Below are 20,378 nucleotides of genomic sequence, written 5' to 3' on the forward strand. Positions count from 1 at the left end.
GAAAAAAGAAACCGTCAGACTAAAAAATTATTTCTAATTAAATTCATTTTAGTATTTTATAAACGTTTTACAGATTTAGAGCCTCCTTTGACTTTTATGCTTTTCGTTTACTTCTCGTTCTTTTACGATGTTTATTCGTTCTTTAGCCGCGGTCAAAAGCATCGTATTTTTGTTCTGCGGTGAATCTTAAAGTTATGTTGAATGTAAATAATCTGAGTCTTCATTGCTTTAATTCATTCACTGCCAATGACGACTAAAGTTGTCATTTGCATTTTTTTTACTGTTTGAGCATCGGAACGAGTCGCCGCGCTGAGAGAACAAACATCTCAGCCCTGAAGTCGATCTTCATCCGCATATGTCACAGATCACATGATCAGGAAGCAACACATCCATGTGTTTGGAGATCGTTTTGGGCCGTTCCTGTAAAAAAAGTGAGGTGCGAACCGGAAAAGCATCTGCCGATCACAATTCGACAACGGATTATGAAAGAACGGATAACGCTCGAAACACGCAGCTTCTTCCTGATGTAAGAGGTGAGTCTCCTCTTTGTTTTGGTGTTTTTGGCGTCGACATCATGCTAGCGCGCAACGTTCTGTGACTCTTAAAAAAAAACAGTAAAAACGGTGAGAAACGCTGGCAGCGAAGGCCGTTAGTGATCAGGAAACGGCTGGCAGTGAAAGAGTTAATCATTTACATGTTTAGACTATATTTTATTAGCCTTTAATATTTAAGTATTTATTGTTTAACTTTTGTAAAGAGCTATTTTTAAACGCGTGCACATTTAAACACTAAAACCTTTGTTTGCTCCGTCTGTGTCAGAGCTCTGCTGTTCAGCTCCTTCCTGGTTCCTGCAGGACCACAAAGCCCAGAGAAGCTCAGTCCAGCAGGACGTGAGGACACAAACAGACGCGGAGAGCTCCTCCTAAACCTGGAATCAAACTTTTCTACAGATTATTTAGAACAGTTTCTTGTGACAGAACAGTTAGTGAAACAGAAAGGACCTGATGAAGATGATGTTATCGTCCTTGTCTTTCATACGGATCAAAGATCACCCCAGCTTATGCTCATGTCACCAAGTAGACGTCCCATTTCTCACTAAGACCTGCTCTATCTGCTCTACCAGATTATCAGGAGCATCACTGTAGTTGTAGTTTTGCCTCCATCTTCCTGCCCTCCTTGGTCTCTTGTTTATCTTCTACCACCTCTCACCATCCATCTCAGGTGGGATCTTGTTTGCTCCAATGGCCTCTTGTGTTCCAGGCTTAAATCTTTTAGTGAACGTTAGAATATCATGTACTAATATATATGCATGTGTGTGTGTGTGTGTGTGTGTATGATGCTAAACCAGACTGCCTGCTCCATCAGATGAAAAGGAAATCCTCTCAGGACCCAAATAAAATAGAAGATTTAGCAACCAGACACAGAAGCCCAGGTGAAACCGTCCACATCAGCATCTCCAGTTCTACCAGCTCCAAAAACACACTTCTTAAATAATAAAACACTAAACTCAGCCAACGGATGAAGACGTCCTGGTGCCAGATGCTACCTAAGACATCACCAGTTCAGCTGACTTGATAAAACACTTGGTGACTAAAACAAACATCTGGTGACCTGGTAAAAAACAGTCCTGGTGCAACAAGCTACCTGAGACAAACCTTTCCAGTCGACCAGCTCAAGAAAGAAAGAAAGAAATAAATGATCTTCAGTGGTGCTGCACTGGAACAAAAAATATCTCTAGTCCGAGTCGGAGTCGTCCCATCTTGGTCTCTTCGGTGGGATGTACGGGAAGCGCTCTCCAGTCCTCTTCTGGATGGATCCAAGGACCGAGGTAGAAGGAGTGGGTTCTTCTACATCCTGGACCTCTTCAGCGCTTCCGTGGGCAGGCCTGGGATCTTCTGGAAGCTCTTCCGGCGGGGCCGGAGGAGCTACCGCCAGCCAGAAGTCTTCTGGTGGTGGAAACTGCTGGTCTTCATCGCTATCCAGAACTGAGCTACCATAACCAGAGTCCACACTAGAAGCCATAAAATCTTCTAAAGCTGACCAATCTGAGCTACTGTCAGTCTCCTCCAACTCCTCATCACTACTCAGACCCTCAATAGCAAACTCTGCCTCTACTGGAGGAGCCTGACCATGACCTACAAACACCACATCATCATCAGGAATGTGAAGGGCTGGGTGCCCAAAACCTAAATCTGACCGATCTGAGCTAATGTCAGTCTCCTCCGACTCCTCATCTCTACGCAGACCCTCAAAAAAAGCAAACTCTACCTCCAACTCCTCATCACTACTCAGACCCTCAATAACAAACTCTACCACTTGTGGAGGAGCCTGACTAAGATCCACAAACACCACATCATCATCAGGAATGTGAAGGGCTGGGTACCTACCTTCATCTTCATCGAGAATCCGGATGACGTCCTCAGGGACCCCTGCAGTCACGGGACGCTCCACGATGAAGATGCCTGTGAGGACAAAACAAGACACATTAAATCCACTTGTGTCATAAAACAGTTATGAAAAAGCTACAATGACTTGTTTACAATACAAGAGATGTGTGTCTGCATCTGCATGTGTGCACAAGACACACTTTACTAATCTGGTTGTTTTTGGGGTTTAACAGGTTAAAACCGAGTTCTGCTTTTACTCAAAAAGTTTCCATTTTTAATTTATGTGATTGTTTATTATTTATGTTTCATGTTTATAGCTGATGTATTTCTAAAAAGATGTAATGTTTTACAGCTTGTAGACACAACACTGCTCAAATAAAGTTGTTTTAAAATGGGCTCTATAAAAATAAACAGAAGACTCATTAAACTGGTGAAAACTGTTTAAAATAGATTCAAACGGACAGAAATGCATTTATAAACCCGAGAACCAACTCAGAGAACACATCAAACTTTCTACTTGGATAAAACAGATGAAGTCCTTAAAGATCAAAGGTCTCTAGTTCACTCAGATTAATGGAAACAACTCATGTTCACCGATGCTAACAGGCCGAAGCTAAAGCTAGCTGTACGTTCTAGCATGTTCTACGTCATGACGTTTCATACCTGGTTCATCGTTGCTATGGTCACGAAAAAAACATGTTTTTGATAGAAGCATTCTTTTTTAGAATCGTACTTGTCATTTTATTAGTTTTAAAATTTTCAATGTAAAATTGAACTAAATGGATTTGCTGAAACCAAATTGGTGGTTTTCTTTTAACGGTCCTCTCTAGTATGATATAGTCATCCCACCGACCTGCTGGGACTCTCAAGATGCTGAGGCTGTGTGATGAGGTTGAGTCACAGGTCGGTGCTAATGTGAGAAACCTTTTGTCTCTATCCCGCTAAAAGAACCACATATTCAGCTTTTATTTTGCTTGCCCAGCTGACAAAAACCAACAGGCGCTCCTCGCGCTCACTTACCTCGCGGCTGTCCATCCTCTTTTATATCAATAATACAAAAGAAACCGACATGCCAGAACAAAACTAGTAAAACTATTTGATGTGTTCAAACTGTTCCAGGGGGATTTGAGCGTCACTTGTCCACAGAAAACATGTTTCACCTCCATAAAACACCAAATCTCGTCTCGTCTTCTTCCGCTATCCTGTCCGGGTCGCGAGGGCAGCATCCCAACTAGGGAGCTCCACACCGTCCTCTTTCCGGCCACCTCCACCAGCTCCTCCGGCAGGACCCCAAGGCGTTCCTGGGCCAGTTCGGATATGTACTTTCTCCATCGTGTCCTGGGCCGTCCAGGGGGCCTCCTGCCAGCAGGACATGCCCAAAACACCTCACCAGGGAGGCGTTCAGGAGGCCTTCTAACAAGATGCCCAAACCACCTCAACTGACTCCTCGATATGGAGGAGCAGCGGCTCTATTCCGAGTCTCTACCGAATGTCCGAGCTCCGCACCCTATCCCTAAGGCTGACCCAGCCACCCCGCGGAGAAAACTCATTTCAGACGCTTGTATCCGCGATCGTGTCCTTTCGGTCATTACACAAAGCTCATGACCACAGGGGAGGACTGGGCGGTAGATTGACTGGTAAACCGAGAGCCTTGCTTTCCGGCTCAGCTCCTTCTTCCCCACAACTGACCGGTTCAGCGGCCGCATCACTGCAGACGCTGCCCCAATCCGCCTGTCGATCTCGCACCCTCATCTCTGCTTTATGCGGACGATGTGGTCCTCCCAGCTTCATCAGGCTCCGACCTACAGCTCTTGCTGGGGAGGTTGCAGCCGAGTGTGAAGAGGCTGGGATGAGGACCAGCACCTCCAAGTCTGAGACCACGGTTCTCAATCGGAAAAGAGCGTTTGTCAACTCCAGGTCGGTGGAGAGGTCCTGCCTCAAGTGGAGGAGATCTCGGGGTCTTGTTCACCAGTAAAACACCAAATGTGATTTTAAAACACACATTCGGTCTCTCAAATACACAAATTTAACATTATAATAATGTTTCAGTAGTTTGTCCTTTAGGAAACATGAAATAAGTCAGATGGAGAATTTAACGGATGTTAGCTTACCGTGCTCCTCCCTGAAGACCAACATCGCTCTGGTAGGTTGGTTCTCGGGTCTTCTTCAGCTAGCCACAAACTTCTTCAGCGATTTCTGCTCTGCAGAGGTTCTCCAAGCTCGTCCAAGGGCTACTTTTGAAGCAAATCTCCAGAGACTCTCTCGACCAAGTGCTGCCTGCTCTAGCGCAAGTTCGAAAGAAAGACTTTTAAAAATTCCATGAGCTTTTATAGTCGAGCAACGTTCTAATTCTATGACGTATACACGCACATGCGTGCAACAGATTCCTAACCCGTCTCTTTGCAGCAGGTGCACCCGAGAGGTCTCTCAGCCCTCTGGTGGACAGAAGCTATTACTGCAGCTGTTTTCGAACTGTCACTTAGCTAATTATGTAATGGCAGTGAGGACTTTTAGTGCCGTTGTGCTTTTGTAATCTCCAGTTTGAATACATCAGATGTTTTGTATTCAAACAAAAACATGTTGTTTTCGTGACCATAGCAACGGATGAACCAGGTATGAAACATCATGACGTAGAACATGCTAGAACGTACAGCTAGCTTTAGCTTCAGCCTGTTAGCATCGGTGAACATGAGTTGTTTCCATTAATCTGAGTGAACTAGAGACCTTTGATCTTTAAGGACTTCATCTGTTTTATCCAAGTAGAAAGTTTGATGTGTTCTCTGAGTTGGTTCTCAGGTTTATAAATGCATTTCTGTCCGTTTGAATCTATTTTAAACAGTTTTCACCAGTTTAATGAGTCTTCTGTTTATTTTTATAGAGCCCATTTTAAAACAACTTTATTTGAGCAGTGTTGTGTCTACAAGCTGTAAAACATTACATCTTTTTAGAAATACATCAGCTATAAACATGAAACATAAATAATAAACAATCACATAAATTAAAAATGGAAACTTTTTGAGTAAAAGCAGAACTCGGTTTTAACCTGTTAAACCCCAAAAACAACCAGATTAGTAAAGTGTGTCTTGTGCACACATGCAGATGCAGACACACATCTCTTGTATTGTAAACAAGTCATTGTAGCTTGTTCATAACTGTTTTATGACACAAGTGGATTTAATGTGTCTTGTTTTGTCCTCACAGGCATCTTCATCGTGGAGCATCCCGTGACTGCAGGGGTCCCTGAGGTCATCCGGATTCTCGATGAAGATGAAGGTAGGTACCCAGCCCTTCACATTCCTGATGATGATGTTGTGTTTGTAGGTCATGGTCAGGCTCCTCCAGTAGAGGCAGAGTTTGCTATTGAGGGTCTGAGTAGTGATGAGGAGTTGGAGGAGACTGACAGTAGCTCAGATTGTTCAGCTTTAGAAGGTTTTATGGCTTCTAGTGTGGACTCCGGTTATGGTAGCTCAGTTCTGGATAGCGATGAAGACCAGCAGCTTCCACCACCAGAAGACTTCTGGCTGGCGATAGCTCCTCCGGCCCCACCGGAAGAGCTTCCAGAAGATCCCAGGCCTGCCCACGGGAGCGCCGAAGAGGTCCAGGATGTAGAAGAACCCACTCCTTCTACCTCAGTCCTTGGATCCAGCCAGAAGAGGACTGGAGAGCGCTTCCCGTACATCCCACCGAAGAGACCAAGATGGGACGACTCCGACTCGGACTAGACATATCTTTTTCTTCCAGTGCAGCGCCACTGAAGATCATTTCTTTCTTTCTTGAACTGGTCGACTGGAAAGGTTTGTCTCAGGTAGCTTGTTGCACTAGGACTGTTTTTTACCAGGTCACCAGATGTTTGTTTTAGTCACCAAGTGTTTTATCAAGTCAGCTGAACTGGTGAGGTCTTAGGTAGCATCTGGCACCAGGACGTCTTCATCCCTTGGCTGAGTTTAGTGTTATTATTTAAGAAGTGTGTTTTTAGAGCTGGTAGAACTGGAGATGCTGATGTGGACGGTCTCACCTGGGCTTCTGTGTCTGGTTGCTAAATCTTCTATTTTATTTGGGTTCTGAGAGGATTTCCTTTTCATCTGATGGAGCAGGCAGTCTGGTTTAGCATCATGCATACACACACACACACACACACACACACACACACACACACACACACACACACACACACACACACACACACACACACACACACACACACACACACACACACACACACACACACACACACACACACACACACACACACACACTTTTACGGCCCCCAGCTCGTCTAGGAGATGATGGTGTTTGAGGGCGTAAAGAAAAAGGTGTGTAAACAGGACAACCAAAGATTACTCTCTTGAAGGAGGTTTATTAACTAAAAGTGCTGCTGAAATGAGCAGGAAACAAATACTAAGACACCAAACACAAAAATCTTCCAAATACTGGGTAATTAACAATAAATACTAATAAACAAACGATCATCCACTCTGGGTATATTTTACTAAACACAAAACGCCGGGACCAAACCGGGAAAAGGGAAAGACTAGGATGAACGCAAGAGGCTCCACCAAAGGGGTGAGCTGAACTCTTTAACGAGTAAACTAAATAGAAACGTAAACGAGCTCTAATCGAGGAAAAATAACTAGACCACACAGGTTACACAACAAGACTTAATAAGTCAGCTCTAGGAGGGAAAAGAGGATCACCAGCTTTAACGCTCAGGCCTCTGCACAGCTTCCCTCCTCGAATGACAGAGGGAGCTGCCTTTTAAAGGAAGCTCCCTGATTGAAAGATTAGCAACACCTGGCTCAGCTGGAGCCAGGAGAACAGGAGGAGCGCTGAGGCCATCTTGTGGCCACAAAACGGACAGCGTCCGTAACACACACACACACACACACACATGCATATATATTAGTACATGATATTCTAACGTTCACTAAAATATTTAAGCCTGGAACACAAGAGGCCATCGGAGCAAACAAGATCCCACCTGAGATGGATGGTGAGAGGTGGTAGAAGATAAACAAGAGACCAAGGAGGGCAGGAAGATGGAGGCAAAACTACAACTACAGTGATGCTCCTGATAATCTGGTAGAGCAGATAGAGCAGGTCTTAGTGAGAAATGGGACGTCTACTTGGTGACATGAGCATAAGCTGGGGTGATCTTTGATCCGTATGAAAGACAAGGACGATAACATCATCTTCATCATGTCCTTTCTGTTTCACTAACTGTTCTGTCACAAGAAACTGTTCTAAATAATCTGTAGAAAAGTTTGATTCCAGGTTTAGGAGGAGCTCTCCGCGTCTGTTTGTGTCCTCACGTCCTGCTGGACTGAGCTTCTCTGGGCTTTGTGGTCCTGCAGGAACCAGGAAGGAGCTGAACAGCAGAGCTCTGACACAGACGGAGCAAACAAAGGTTTTAGTGTTTAAATGTGCACGCGTTTAAAAATAGCTCTTTACAAAAGTTAAACAATAAATACTAAAATATTAAAGGCTAATCAAATATAGTCTAAACATGTAAATGATTAAAGCAATAAAGACTCAGATTATTTACATTCAACATAACTTTAAGATTCACCGCAGAACAAAATTACGATGCGTTTGACCGCGACTAAAGAACGGATAAACATCGTAAAAGAACGAGAAGTTAACTAAAAGCATAAAAGTCAAAGGAGGCTCTAAATCTGTAAAACGTTTATAAAATACTAAAATGAATTTAATTAGAAAAAATTTTTTAGTCTGACGGTTTCTTTTTTCCTGCTTCAAGACAGAATTTATGTTCCAACATTAAATGCTGTGTTGATGCAGGTTTTGCTTTACCGTCTCCGGTCGCCCAAAGCAAAAGGCTCTGGTAACGGAACTCTCAGTAATGAGACGGGGTTCGATTCCCTGCAGGGCCCTGCTGCTTATGCCGACTGAGACTAACGCTGTTTCACTACACTTTACCATCTACATAAAGATAAACTAGGTTCAGTTATTCATTTTAAGGAATTTTGTCATAAATCATCATAAAAATCTAAATTCTTCTAAACAGTGAAGAGCTGTTTGTCATACGTCACTAAAAAGATGTCTTACAGGGCAGCTCATGCCGCTAGTACGTCGTGATTAGCTGTATTTTAATCAACTTCATATCCAATAATTACAGAAAATTGTGTTTACAGTTGCAGCAAAACGTCTGAACCCTATGTCGGAGTCCTACACACATTTTAAAGCCATGATATGAAATTTTTATATTTTAAAATTTTCTTGAGCCAGTGTGTGCTAAAATGGCCGTTAACAGCAGTGGTATGAAGTTCCCAGCCTGGAGGGCCGGTATCAAGCACGTTTTAGTTTTAACTCCGTTTCGACACACCTGATTTCAACCAGCAGGCGATTAACTCCTTAGCATTCCAGCGTCCCGCCCGAGGGACAAAACCCCATTGCGCTGGAAATTTACGGGGTTAAGCTTCTGCAGAGCCTGAACTGCTGCACAGGTGACTAAACCACTGAATCAAACATATTGGAGCAGAGAAACCACTAAAACCTGCTGGATACCGGCCCTCCAGGACCGGAATCAAATACTCCTGTTTTAGAGGGTTAATGAACAGCCACCCAGCACACATCGCACCCCTTTGGCCAGAATGTTCTACTTTCAACTCCAGACTGGCAGTTGGCTCTGTTGGGACTTAAACAAATATTGAGCTGACATACCTGGAGCTGCAATCTGCTTCCAGCACATCTCCTGCATGTTTTAAATCATGAACGCAGCTGATTTATAATATGTTTATTGCCAGACTTAAAGTCCATTTTAAAAGAAACATACAGATAAAAGAAAAAGATACAAGAAAAACACAAGAAAAGAAAGCATACCAATTAACATTAATACCAATAAAAGCCTATATAAAATCACAGGATATAACTGCAGTGGAGGTAAGGGACAACAAAACTAACTAGTTGAGATAAATCCACCCAAACATTTTAACCAGTGCATTCTCAGCCTAGACATATAACGAGAGCAGCTCACAGTGGGATTTGAGAGTGCAACTATATTGGAAGACTCTTCCAGCCATCTCATAAACTTGAACATTAAATTTTTTAGAAGTGCCTTAAATGTGCACACGCTCACAGAAACAAACGTTTGACTAGCACTGCCTCCCCTGGGAGTTTTGAGGAGGATTCTCGTTGCATCATTGTATGCTACTTGTAACCTGTGCAAGCTAGACTTTTTATAGAATGACCACAGATGTGCAGTATAGAGTGGTGTGCAGTATGCTTTAAATAATGCCACTTTAACAGGTGTGGAACAACAGCTGAATGTCCGTGCAATGGTGTTTGCTTGCACATATAGCTTGCAGCACTGCCTGTAAATATCATCATCGTCGCTCATATTGGCTGTGATAAAGTGTCCAAGATATTTTATCTGTTCACAGACTGCAAGACTGTTGCTGGACAACTTAAACACAGGAAAATTAAGCCTTTTATCCTGGGTGGTTCTGTAGGTTAGAACAACACTTTTGCTCGAGTTATATTTTAAATCATATTCCATTCCATACCCAGTAGTAACATCTAGGAGCTGCTGCTGCTGATTTGTTCAATTTAGTGATGAATCACTCATGTAGACACTGAGGGTGGTTTCCCAGGAGCACTACTCAGCCTAAAACAGCTCTGTACAGCGTGGTTTGAGTCAGCCCATCTGAAAGCAGTTTTGTTCCCACGCCAGCTCCATGAAGCCCCTAGCCAATCAGCGGCCAGAATCACGATACCGGCCCAACTCAGCCTTGCCAGGTACCTCAATTGAGCAGGGACTAAAAATAGGGGAGAAAATACCAAAGCGTGCCCTTGGAAACCGTGGTCGGGCTGAACTGCATCGGTCCGAGTTGCCCTGAGTAGTGTTCCTGGAAAAGCACCTTAACCCCGGCTTTCCACAGGAGCCGTCAGCAGTCGTCAGCAGTGCGAGTCAGCCACGTCTCAGGAGCAGCATGTCGCAGCCTTTACGCGCCGGTTCTATTTTCTACGTGCGACGCCTCTGAAACGGGTCAAGTTCAACATTTTTGGGGAAGGAAAGACAGGAAATCGGACGCGGAAATGGAGCGAAGCTCCCGAGATTTTCAGAATAAAGAAACGTACTGCCTTCCGGTTGCTTTACTTTTAAAAATAGTTACTAACTGTGCGGCCCCATGAGAAGTTATCACCTAGCTAGCGGTCTCCTTTGTTTTTCAGGTCCGTATTGGCAATTATAAAACGGACAGAACATAAAACACAAACCTTTTGGAGCCATGTTGTAGTTTTCTCCTGCTTGTTGTTGTGTTTACTGACGAAGTCACTCGTGTGACTTTGCGCTCTGTCGGTGACAGCTGCTCCCCTGCTGCTTAGCGTCTCGTGGGAAGGGCCAGGCAGCAGTTTACGTGAGCAAGACGTGCTGCTGCAGTAACGTGCTCCTGATGGCTCCTGTGGAAACCCGGGGGTTAGGCTGCAGAACCAGGCATATCAGCTTTACTAACTCCAACAGACCTGACCGGCAATCTGAAGTTGCAAGTGTGGTATTCTGGCCACAGAGCGGTGAGGGTCTGAGTGACATTTCATTCACCATGTAAAGGGTCATTTTGGCACATGCTGGCTCAAGAAAATGAGTTCAAAATACGAAAAAGTTGTAAAGTATCACTTTAAGTTATCTTGGTGTCATGGTCTGGGGTGAGTCCTCCTCTCTCTGCTAAACCTTCTCTGAGCTTCTCCTGCAGGTGGGCGTGTCAAGGAGTGGACCAGCTGCAGCTCATCTGCTCATCAGTTGGCCAGGGACATATAAGCTGCTGGGAGACATCTTTATTCGCTGGATGATTAACTCAACTTTGGTATCTACGACTCCCGAGCCTGATTACTGAGTAATCCAAGTAGATATCGTCCAAGTCGTACTTCTAGCCAGATTGCTGGTTCCTGTGTGTTTTTCCAAGCTTGCCTGATTTTTGTAAGCTGCCTCTTCTCCAGATTTCCACCACCACCTTTCACACCGTCCTGCAACCTACCGGACCAGTCCCGCTGTCTCCCAGCCGCTCCCTGGCTGTCCACTCCATACTGACCTTACCTTACCGGATCCTGCTCCCTATTCCGTGCTCAGCTCCTCCAGTCCTCCAGCAACCTGGAAACCCAGTCTCCTGTGATCCAGCAAGCGTGTATTCTTAAATGTACTGAAAATGTCAAAAAGAGCTGGTGAGATTGCTTAAAGGGGTTTTGTGCAAAAATCTTCATTTTCCTGTTTTGTATAGACCACAAAATTGTTCTAACTTTAAAAATATATTCGTAACACGTCCCCTTTAACGTGTGCTTTTGTAGCAGGAAGTCCTAGTTTACAGTTCTCCAATCAGCCCCAAGACAAAATGCACATTGCCGTACATGAAGCATTAAAAAGGCAAAGCGAGGTATAATTTATACATTTATTCTGATCACAACTGTACAGGAGTGTATCGTCACAGCAGAAACGCAACCTAAACCTGACCGTGGAACAACAGCCGTCACAACACATCCAGAACTCCAACAGAAATGTACAGGCTCAGATCATTTCAACTCAACATTTAGAATCCTCTTGATTATCATCATAGTTGTTATTATTCACATAGAACTATCTGTCTTTCAAATAGATCTTTGTTTTAAAGAGCATAAAAATACAAGTGGACTTTTCACTAGGATGAAAACTGGTGGCTGATCCACCGCCTTGGCTCATATGAAGGGAAAACACTGAAAACTGGGGGCGTCGGGAGGAGTGAAGCCAACTTATTACAGCTTACCAGATTTTTTTGTTATTTTATGTATTTATATTAGCTCATACAAGGCTTTGCAGTAGTTACAGAAGGTTGCAGACATTTGGGGGTTAACTTTTAGGGTTAAATCACTCGGACATCACTGACACAAAGGGGCGTTGTCAAAGAAATCATGAAGCTGTTAAACAAAAGGAATAGATAAATACGAAGGCACGGAGATTTGCAGAATAAACACCAAATTTAGAAATAATTGTGATAAAAGAGGAAGACGAGAAGGAGGTTAAGTTGATTAAAGGCAATTTTACTAACCAAACACTAGAGGGCGCTTTAGGAGCGCCTGTTTTAAACCTACCGTAAATCTTCTAATACAGGCCCGGGCCTGCATTTGACTCAAGCTCATCAAGCTCCAGGCCTTTATTGGAAGGAGGGCCAGTTTTAGAGGCAGGCCTCAATTTCTATTTGAGTAAAATGAACTAATGGTTCGCTGGAGTTTTTGACAATTAAAATTGCGCCCACATTTTCAAAGTTAAACACATTTCTTTTAACGACAGTAGTTTCTGCTTCAGCCCTCTCCCCCCTCCCCCTGCGCAGTGGCCGCAAACTCACTGATGCGCCTGCAGCCTCTCGGAGTTCCTGCTGCTCTAAACATTAAAATAATTATTTCATTTTCTGTTCCTCACTTCTGATTACCTTCAATGGCGTCTGTTTGTTGCAACCACCAGGTACAAAAAATAACTTGTTTTTATTTTGACTATTTTTCTGTCCTGTATCTGTTTATTATCTTCCTGCATCTCCTCTCAATCCTAAAGAAAAACTGCTACCTGGGTTCATATATATTCACCTCATGAGTTACCTTTGAACTGCAGTTCTAAAAGATCTACCGACCGCAAAAACAGCGGAGTGCTCGCCGGCCACATCAGTGAGGTGCGTCACCGAGGACAAAACAGGTGATTCGCCCTGATCCACAGCAGCGAAACGCATCAGGCACAAATAAAAGCATAAAAGACAGAAAACATAAAAGGAAATGAGCCGACATGAACGACCGCGTGTTAAATTAGTTTTTGAGGTGGCGACACCTAATTTGATAATGTTACTGTGGCCGTGCTCAGGGCGCAGATGTATGGAGCGCGTCAACAATCAGAGCTTTGCATGCACAAGCTGGTTAAGGTTAGGATGGGGGTGAGGGGAAGGTTAAATTGCAAGAGGGTAAACGTTACAATTTGGTTAAATTACCGTTTTACGGCGGGTGTCAGTACCGACGCTCTGGCACAGCGCGTTGTCTCCAGACGTGCAGGAGCTCCTCACCTTCTGACAGCAGGCTGCTGTCTTTTCCGAGGACTGCATCTTGCCGGTCATTATCACATGACAGCGACTAGTTGATGACGGGCATAAAAAGTCACTATAGAGCGGTGAAGTCGACTAGTGACTAGTTCATACAACCCCTATTGCTCCCCAGAGTGTTCTGCAGCATAATCAGCACGTTCTCTTTGAACTTGATATCAAATTTTCGCCTCCTCTTTGTCTCCGCACGGTTAAAGTTACCCTCGCGGTCTATCACTGGCAAATCAAAAGTGAGACGGATGACACAACCGCCCCCCGTACTTGCTTGTTACCACATTCCACCTGGCCACAATAAAAAAAAACGGGCCATTATTCACCTCCGCCAACTCCGACACCGGCCAAACTGTGATACCTAGCAGTTAATTAAATACAGGGTATCATTAGAGGATTTACGGTATGTGTGAATGTTGATTGGATGGGCTATATAAAGCCTTGAAATGTAAAGAAATATATTTTTGAAATCACTGTTGTGCGCCTCATGTGTGCTTTTTGTCAGTGTTGGTCTCTTATTATCATCAAGCATAAAACCTTCATGTGTAGAGATGAACACCGGCGATCTGATTTATGTGCAAGTGTCTTAAGAATTCATAGCTGGTCTGATCCTTAGCGTAACTATGTACTGTACGAGCAGGAGGACACTGACATGAGCAAAAAGCAGGGACTACGCACACGCTCGAAACAACAACACCAACAATAACAGCAAGAGCACCAACAACAACGTGAGAAGAGACGACATGCGGGTCAGGAAGTCCAGCGAACCACTGGCCTCCACTCGTACAGAGGAGAAACGGAGGCTACGACGAATCTGGAAAAATGAATCCTTTTGATATTTTAGAGGAGAGACGGACGCAAAGAGAGCGGTCTGTGTTTCAGTGTGCTTTTAAAAATCCTCATCAGAGCGTGACGTGTTTGTTCATCTCTCCGTCTACTTGCCTTTGAGACAATTAGTGTGCTTAGTTTCTTCGTAAAACTGCACCCGAAAGTTTGTCTAAGCAAGCCTTTTTTGTGTAGAGATGAATTATTGTGCTTCTCGGTCCACGCAGCAGTCTGAGGCTGGGTGGAGGTAACGCGCTGGGCTGCAGAGGTCAGAGGTTGTGTGGGAGCAGCTTCCTCGCATCAGGAGAAGGAGCCAGAGCTACTGCACCAGATAAAGAGGACTCCCTCTTCAAGGCTACTCAGGAAGCACTTAGCATGGGAGGGCCAGACGCTCAAACACGAGCTCCCCAAAGCGCCAGCATTTAGTCTTGGGAGCGCCGTCTTCTCACACACCTACATGTCATGAGGGATGGGTCAGGGGGAGGGGGGCTGGAGATCAGTCGAGCATTGCATCCAGTTGGTCTGCCAAGTCGTCAAACATGCTGCCGATGTCATCCAGGATAGATACGGTTCCTTTTTGGCTGGAAAATTTTGAAAAAGAAAAATGGAATAATTAGCTTTTATTGAGGCTTCGATAAATATGCTGACAGAATCAATGAGTCAAGTGTGGAGGTGAGTTCCTCCACTGATGGAAAGCAGCTTTAAGATTCAGTTTATGGGTGACATTCACTATTTTCACACACACACACACACACACACACACACACACACACACACACACACACACACACACACACACACACACACACACACACACACACACACACACACACACACACACACACACACACACACACACACACACACCTGACAAACTCAGAAACATACAATACAGTCGACTAATTGTAAAGATCAACAAAAAGTAATGATAAATCCCAAAATAATCATATAAATCATGATTTTTTAAATTGTTTATACTTAAAAAACTCATGTTTTACAATTGTTTTCATTTTATAGGAGAATGACGTTTTACAAAGACCAGTAAAGTACATGAGAAATCATGTTTTTATTAGGTGTCATGGCTGCCATGGAGCTTCATAAAGAAAGTAAAAATCGATTAGACCATCTGGACAATGACTGTTTTCTTCATTTGAGTTTTTTAGTTTTAGGTAATGGTAAAGGGGGAAACCTGGAAGTAAAGATGATTTACTATGGCTTTTGAATGACCAAAAAATGTCATGGATTTTATCAATATGTTTATCAATAACCCATAGTGAAGAGAGAAGGAGACAATGAGCAGACACGTCAAACAGTTATAACTGTGGCAAAATGCCCCAAACAACAGGTCACAGAGTTTATTTATACCAAGAGATAAAAGAGAGAGAGAGAGAGAGAGAGAGAGAGAGAGAGAGAGAGAGAGAGAGAGAGAGAGATTGTGTGTGTGTGTGTGTGTGTCATGCAAAGAGACATAGAACAATACATTTACATTCAGTTGATTGAGTCCATGATCAAGAATTAATTAACATAAAGTTTCCCATAACACTTCCTCAAAAGAATGAAGCAGGACCAGCTAGCTGACCATCTGCAAACAGGTACAAAGATTAATCAAACAAGTTATTTGCAGAAGTATCAAGTTTCCCGTGTACTTACATAAAATACACCCTGACATACTTTATGTTGTGTTGCATTTAGTCAACGTAAACTTAAATCTGGCCTGAAGAAGAGGTTCCAGTGTGTGTTTGAGGGGATTGCTAAAGCAGGAAACCCAACACATCTGAATGAGATCTACACTGAGCTCTACATCACAGAGGGAGGGACTGGAGAGGTCAACAATGAACATGAGATCAGAGAGATTGAAGTGGCGTCCAGGAAACTAAAAAAACTAGAAACGACAATCAGACGAGACCTCTTCAAACTCCCACCTGGGAGAGACGAACTTGTTAGAACAGTGATCTCAAGGGGAGTGGCTAGTATTGGCAAAACGGTCTTAACTCAGAAGTTCACTCTGGACCGGGCTGAAGACAACGCCTACCAGAACATCCACTTCATGTTTACGTTCTCCTTCAGAGAACTGAAAGTGCTAAAAGAAAAGAAGTTTAGTTTGGTGGAACTTGTTCATCACTTCTTCACTGAAACCAAAAATAACAGGAGCTTTGAAGAGTTCCAGGTCGTGTTCATCTCAGATGGTCTGGATGAGTGTCGACTTCCTCTGGACTTCCACCACAGTAAGATCCTGACTGATGTCACAGAGTCCTCCTCATTGGAAGTTCTACTGACAGACCTCATCAGGGGGAACCGGCTAACTTCTGCTCGCCTCTGGATAACCACAAGACCCGCAGCAGCCAATCAGATCCCCTCTGAGTGTGTTGGCATTGTAACAGAGGTCAGAGGGTTCACTGACCCACAGAAGGAGGAGTACTTCAGGAAGAGATTCAGAGATGCGGAGCAGGCCATCAGGATTATCCTCCACATCAAGACATCACGAAGCCTTCACATCATGTGTCACATCCCAGTCTTCTGCTGGATCACTGCTACAGTTCTGGAGGAGGTGTTTAAAAACAAAGATGGGGGAAAGCTGCCCAAGACCCTGACTCAGATGTACATTCACTTCCTGGTTGTTCAGGCCAAAGTGAAGGTCAAGTATGATGGAGGAGCTGAGGCAGATCCACACTGGAGTCCAGAGAGCAGGAAGATGATTGAGTCTCTGGGAAAACTGGCTTTTGATCAGCTGCAGAAAGGAAACCCGATCTTCTATGAATCAGACCTGACAGAGTGTGGCATCGATATCAGAGCAGCCTCAGTGTACTCAGGAGTGTTCACACAGATCTTTGTAGAAGAGACAGGACTGTACCAGGTAAAGGTCTTCTGCTTCATCCACCTGAGTGTTCAGGAGTTTCTGGCTGCTCTGCATGTCGATATGACCTTCATCAGCTCTGGTGTCAATCTAATGGAAGACAAACAGCAACATTCTCTGTGGTCTAAACTTTTCAGCGGTCCAAATCTAAATGATCTCTATCAGAGTGCTGTGAACAAGGCCTTTGAGAGTCCAAATGGACACCTGGACGCTTTCTCCTTGGTCTGTCCCGGCCGGCCAATCAGACTCTCCTAAAAGACCTGCTGGGGAAGACAGGAAGCAGATCCAATCAGGAAACAGTTGATCACATCAACAAGAAGCTCAATGAGAGTCTGTCTGCGGAGACAAGCATCAACCTGCTCTACTGTCTGAATGAACTGAATCATCTTTGTCTGGTGGAGGAGATCCAACAGTCTCTGAGTTCAGGACGTCTCTCTACAGACACTGTCTCCTGCTCAGTGGTCAGCACTGGTCTTTATCCTACTGTCTTCAGAAAAAGATCTGGAGGTGTTTGACCTGAAGAAATGGTTGTGTCAGTTTTAGTGGGAGGACATAATTGAATCAGTTAATAAAAGTATAAAAACAATAATCTCAGATAAAAAAACACAAATCTTCAGTCAAATCCAACTTATAAATGTATAACTAGATGTAATTTTTACCTGTAGAAGGTGGAGGGGCAACTGGGAGATTTGGAACTTTTAAAATCTTTATTTTCACCTCTTACATCCAAACTTTAAATGTTACTATTTTACATGTCAGACAATTGTTTGTATAAAACGCAAATAAACAGTTCACCACAATTGAATGTATCTAAGACTAATTGTTAAATCTGTGAAGATGGGGACATAAACACAGACATTTTTCCCTTATTTGTCAGATTTATTTGATTTGATGCTTTATAGATGTTACATTTCTAGTTATTAAGAATATTTAATGCTACAGTCGAAAGATGACAAGATTTTTAGGACAACATTTGATTTTTAACAATAAGATAAAAAATTAAATAACTTCATGAAGTTTTGCTTTTGCAAGTTGATTGAATAATTAGAAACGGACTGAGGGAAGTTATTCACTAGGTTATTAGAGATAGAAGTGTCATGTTCTGTGTCCCTTTGTTCCCCAGCTCCTCCAGTTCCCACTCCAGGTTCTCCTTTTGTGTTCTCTTAGCGCCCTCATGTGTCCTTTGTCTGCATCTCTGTTGTGTGTCTTAAGTTGTAGCCACAGCCTCTTGTATGTGTATGAGTTTGTGAGTGTCAGTATGTGTATGTGTTTGTGTGAGTCCTTCCCTTAGTCTTTAGGTTTAGTTTTGTGTTTTATATAGTGTTAGGTTTATCTGCCCTCCTCTGGTTCTCTTCCCCATCCAGATAATTGTTGTCACCTGCCTTCCTCCAGCCTCACTCCACACACCTGCTTCCTGTTTCCCTAATTGCTCCTCCCTGTCTAAATAAGCCCTCCTTGTCTCATTGTTCTTGTCGGTCCATTGTTGTTTTATGTCAGCGTTGTTTGTTGTCTCTCCCTCCTGGTCTCTGGTTCTCTGCTCATGAAGTGAGCTTTTGGATTTTTCCCTGCTTCATTTTGTTATTGGGTTTTTTGCCTCCTGCCCCTTTTGGATTTTTATTTTGTCATCCTAAATAAAGGATTCTTCTTTATTTAACATTCCTGCCTCGTGTCATCCTGGGTCTGCATCTTGGGTCCTAACCTCCTGCTCCTAAACGTGACAAGAAGTGTAGAAGAATTTCAAAGAATCATGAAGCGTTGTTATTAAGTAGCCTAATAACTCTAGGTTTGTGTTTTGAGTAGCTAAAAGTAACTCAGTGAAAATACATTTCAAGACCCTATATTGGTTTGAACTGAAGTCATAATTCAGATTCAATAAATAGGTAAATGTAATAATTTGTACAGACAGCAGACAAAGCTGTAGTGCTTGGTGTGGCGTGCTGATGTTAAAACAGTTCCTTTGGCTCTATTTTCTAATCGCTATGCTAATAATAATCTCACCTGGGCCTAATGTCACTGAGGGCACAGGAAATGCACCTAATTATTTATCTGTAAGTAGCTGTATATATTTGATCATTTCAGGTGTATATTTCACACACGATAAACCGAAACACAAGACTGTTGTGTTATTCCCGTGCTCACACGACTGCTGTTAGTACTGCTGAACTCTTGTTGATGCAAAAGTGAAATCAAATACAGCAGTTCTGAAGTTTCATAAACATTGCCACCACCATAAATGTGAGTGAAATATAGGAAAATCATAGTGACTCACTGACAAAGTGATGAAGGAAAGCAGCTGTTGGAAAGCATCAGGAGGGAAAGTCTGTACAGGCTGATTCCCATCAGGTCATGAGGAACAGATGCCTTAGGAACCCCCCACCCACCCACCCCCGCCCCCACCCCCCAAGTTTCACACAGTGCCGTAACCCGTTACTCTCCACCTTCCTAAAACAGCTTATTACTCATTTCCCAAGGATTTAATCCAACTAAATAATTCATAAAGTGTTTTTATCCTGTTGCTTAAGACACCTGTAACTAGTGAATTTCCCCACTGTGTTAAAAATGTGTCAACAGATAGGGAGGTCTGAGGTCCCCCTGCTTACACATGATCACATAAACTGATCATTTGGAGCAGTTTGAACCTGCAGTCCCTGAGAGCGACTCATATACCAGGAATTCTGAATTACGGAGCAGATCTGCTATCCAGAGGCAATCCAATCTACGCAGATTGGAGGCTTCATCCTAAAGTGGTGAATCAGGTCTGGATGAGGTTCGGTCAGGCAGTCGTGGATGTGTTTGCATCAACAGAGAATTCTCAGTGCCCACTTAAATTCTCCCTGCAGGATCGTGGCGCCCCACGGGGGGTGGGTGGGGGGGTGGGGGGGACGCTCTTGCGCACAAGTGGCCAAGGTCTCTCCTTCATGCGTTCCCTCCAGAGGCCCCCATACCCCCCACTTTACCCAGGGTGAGGGAGCAGGGCCTGTCCATGATCCTAATAGCACCACGGTGGCCGGGGAAACATTGGTTGGTGAAGATCTCCCAACTCCTGTGAGGTTCCCCATGGCAACTGCTGCTCCTCAGGGACCTGTTGTCCCAGGCTCATGGGGAGATACACATCCCACTAACTTGGGTTGAGGCTGATGTTGGCTGAGCCGGCCATTTTGATGGAACATTTGTAGGGATGCATGCTGCTGTTTGAGTCACATTACTAACTAACTAACTAACTAACTAACTAACTAACTAACTAACTAACTAACTGAGATA

This window comes from Nothobranchius furzeri, chromosome 5, assembly GCF_043380555.1.
Source record: "Nothobranchius furzeri strain GRZ-AD chromosome 5, NfurGRZ-RIMD1, whole genome shotgun sequence".
NCBI lineage: Eukaryota > Metazoa > Chordata > Actinopteri > Cyprinodontiformes > Nothobranchiidae > Nothobranchius > Nothobranchius furzeri.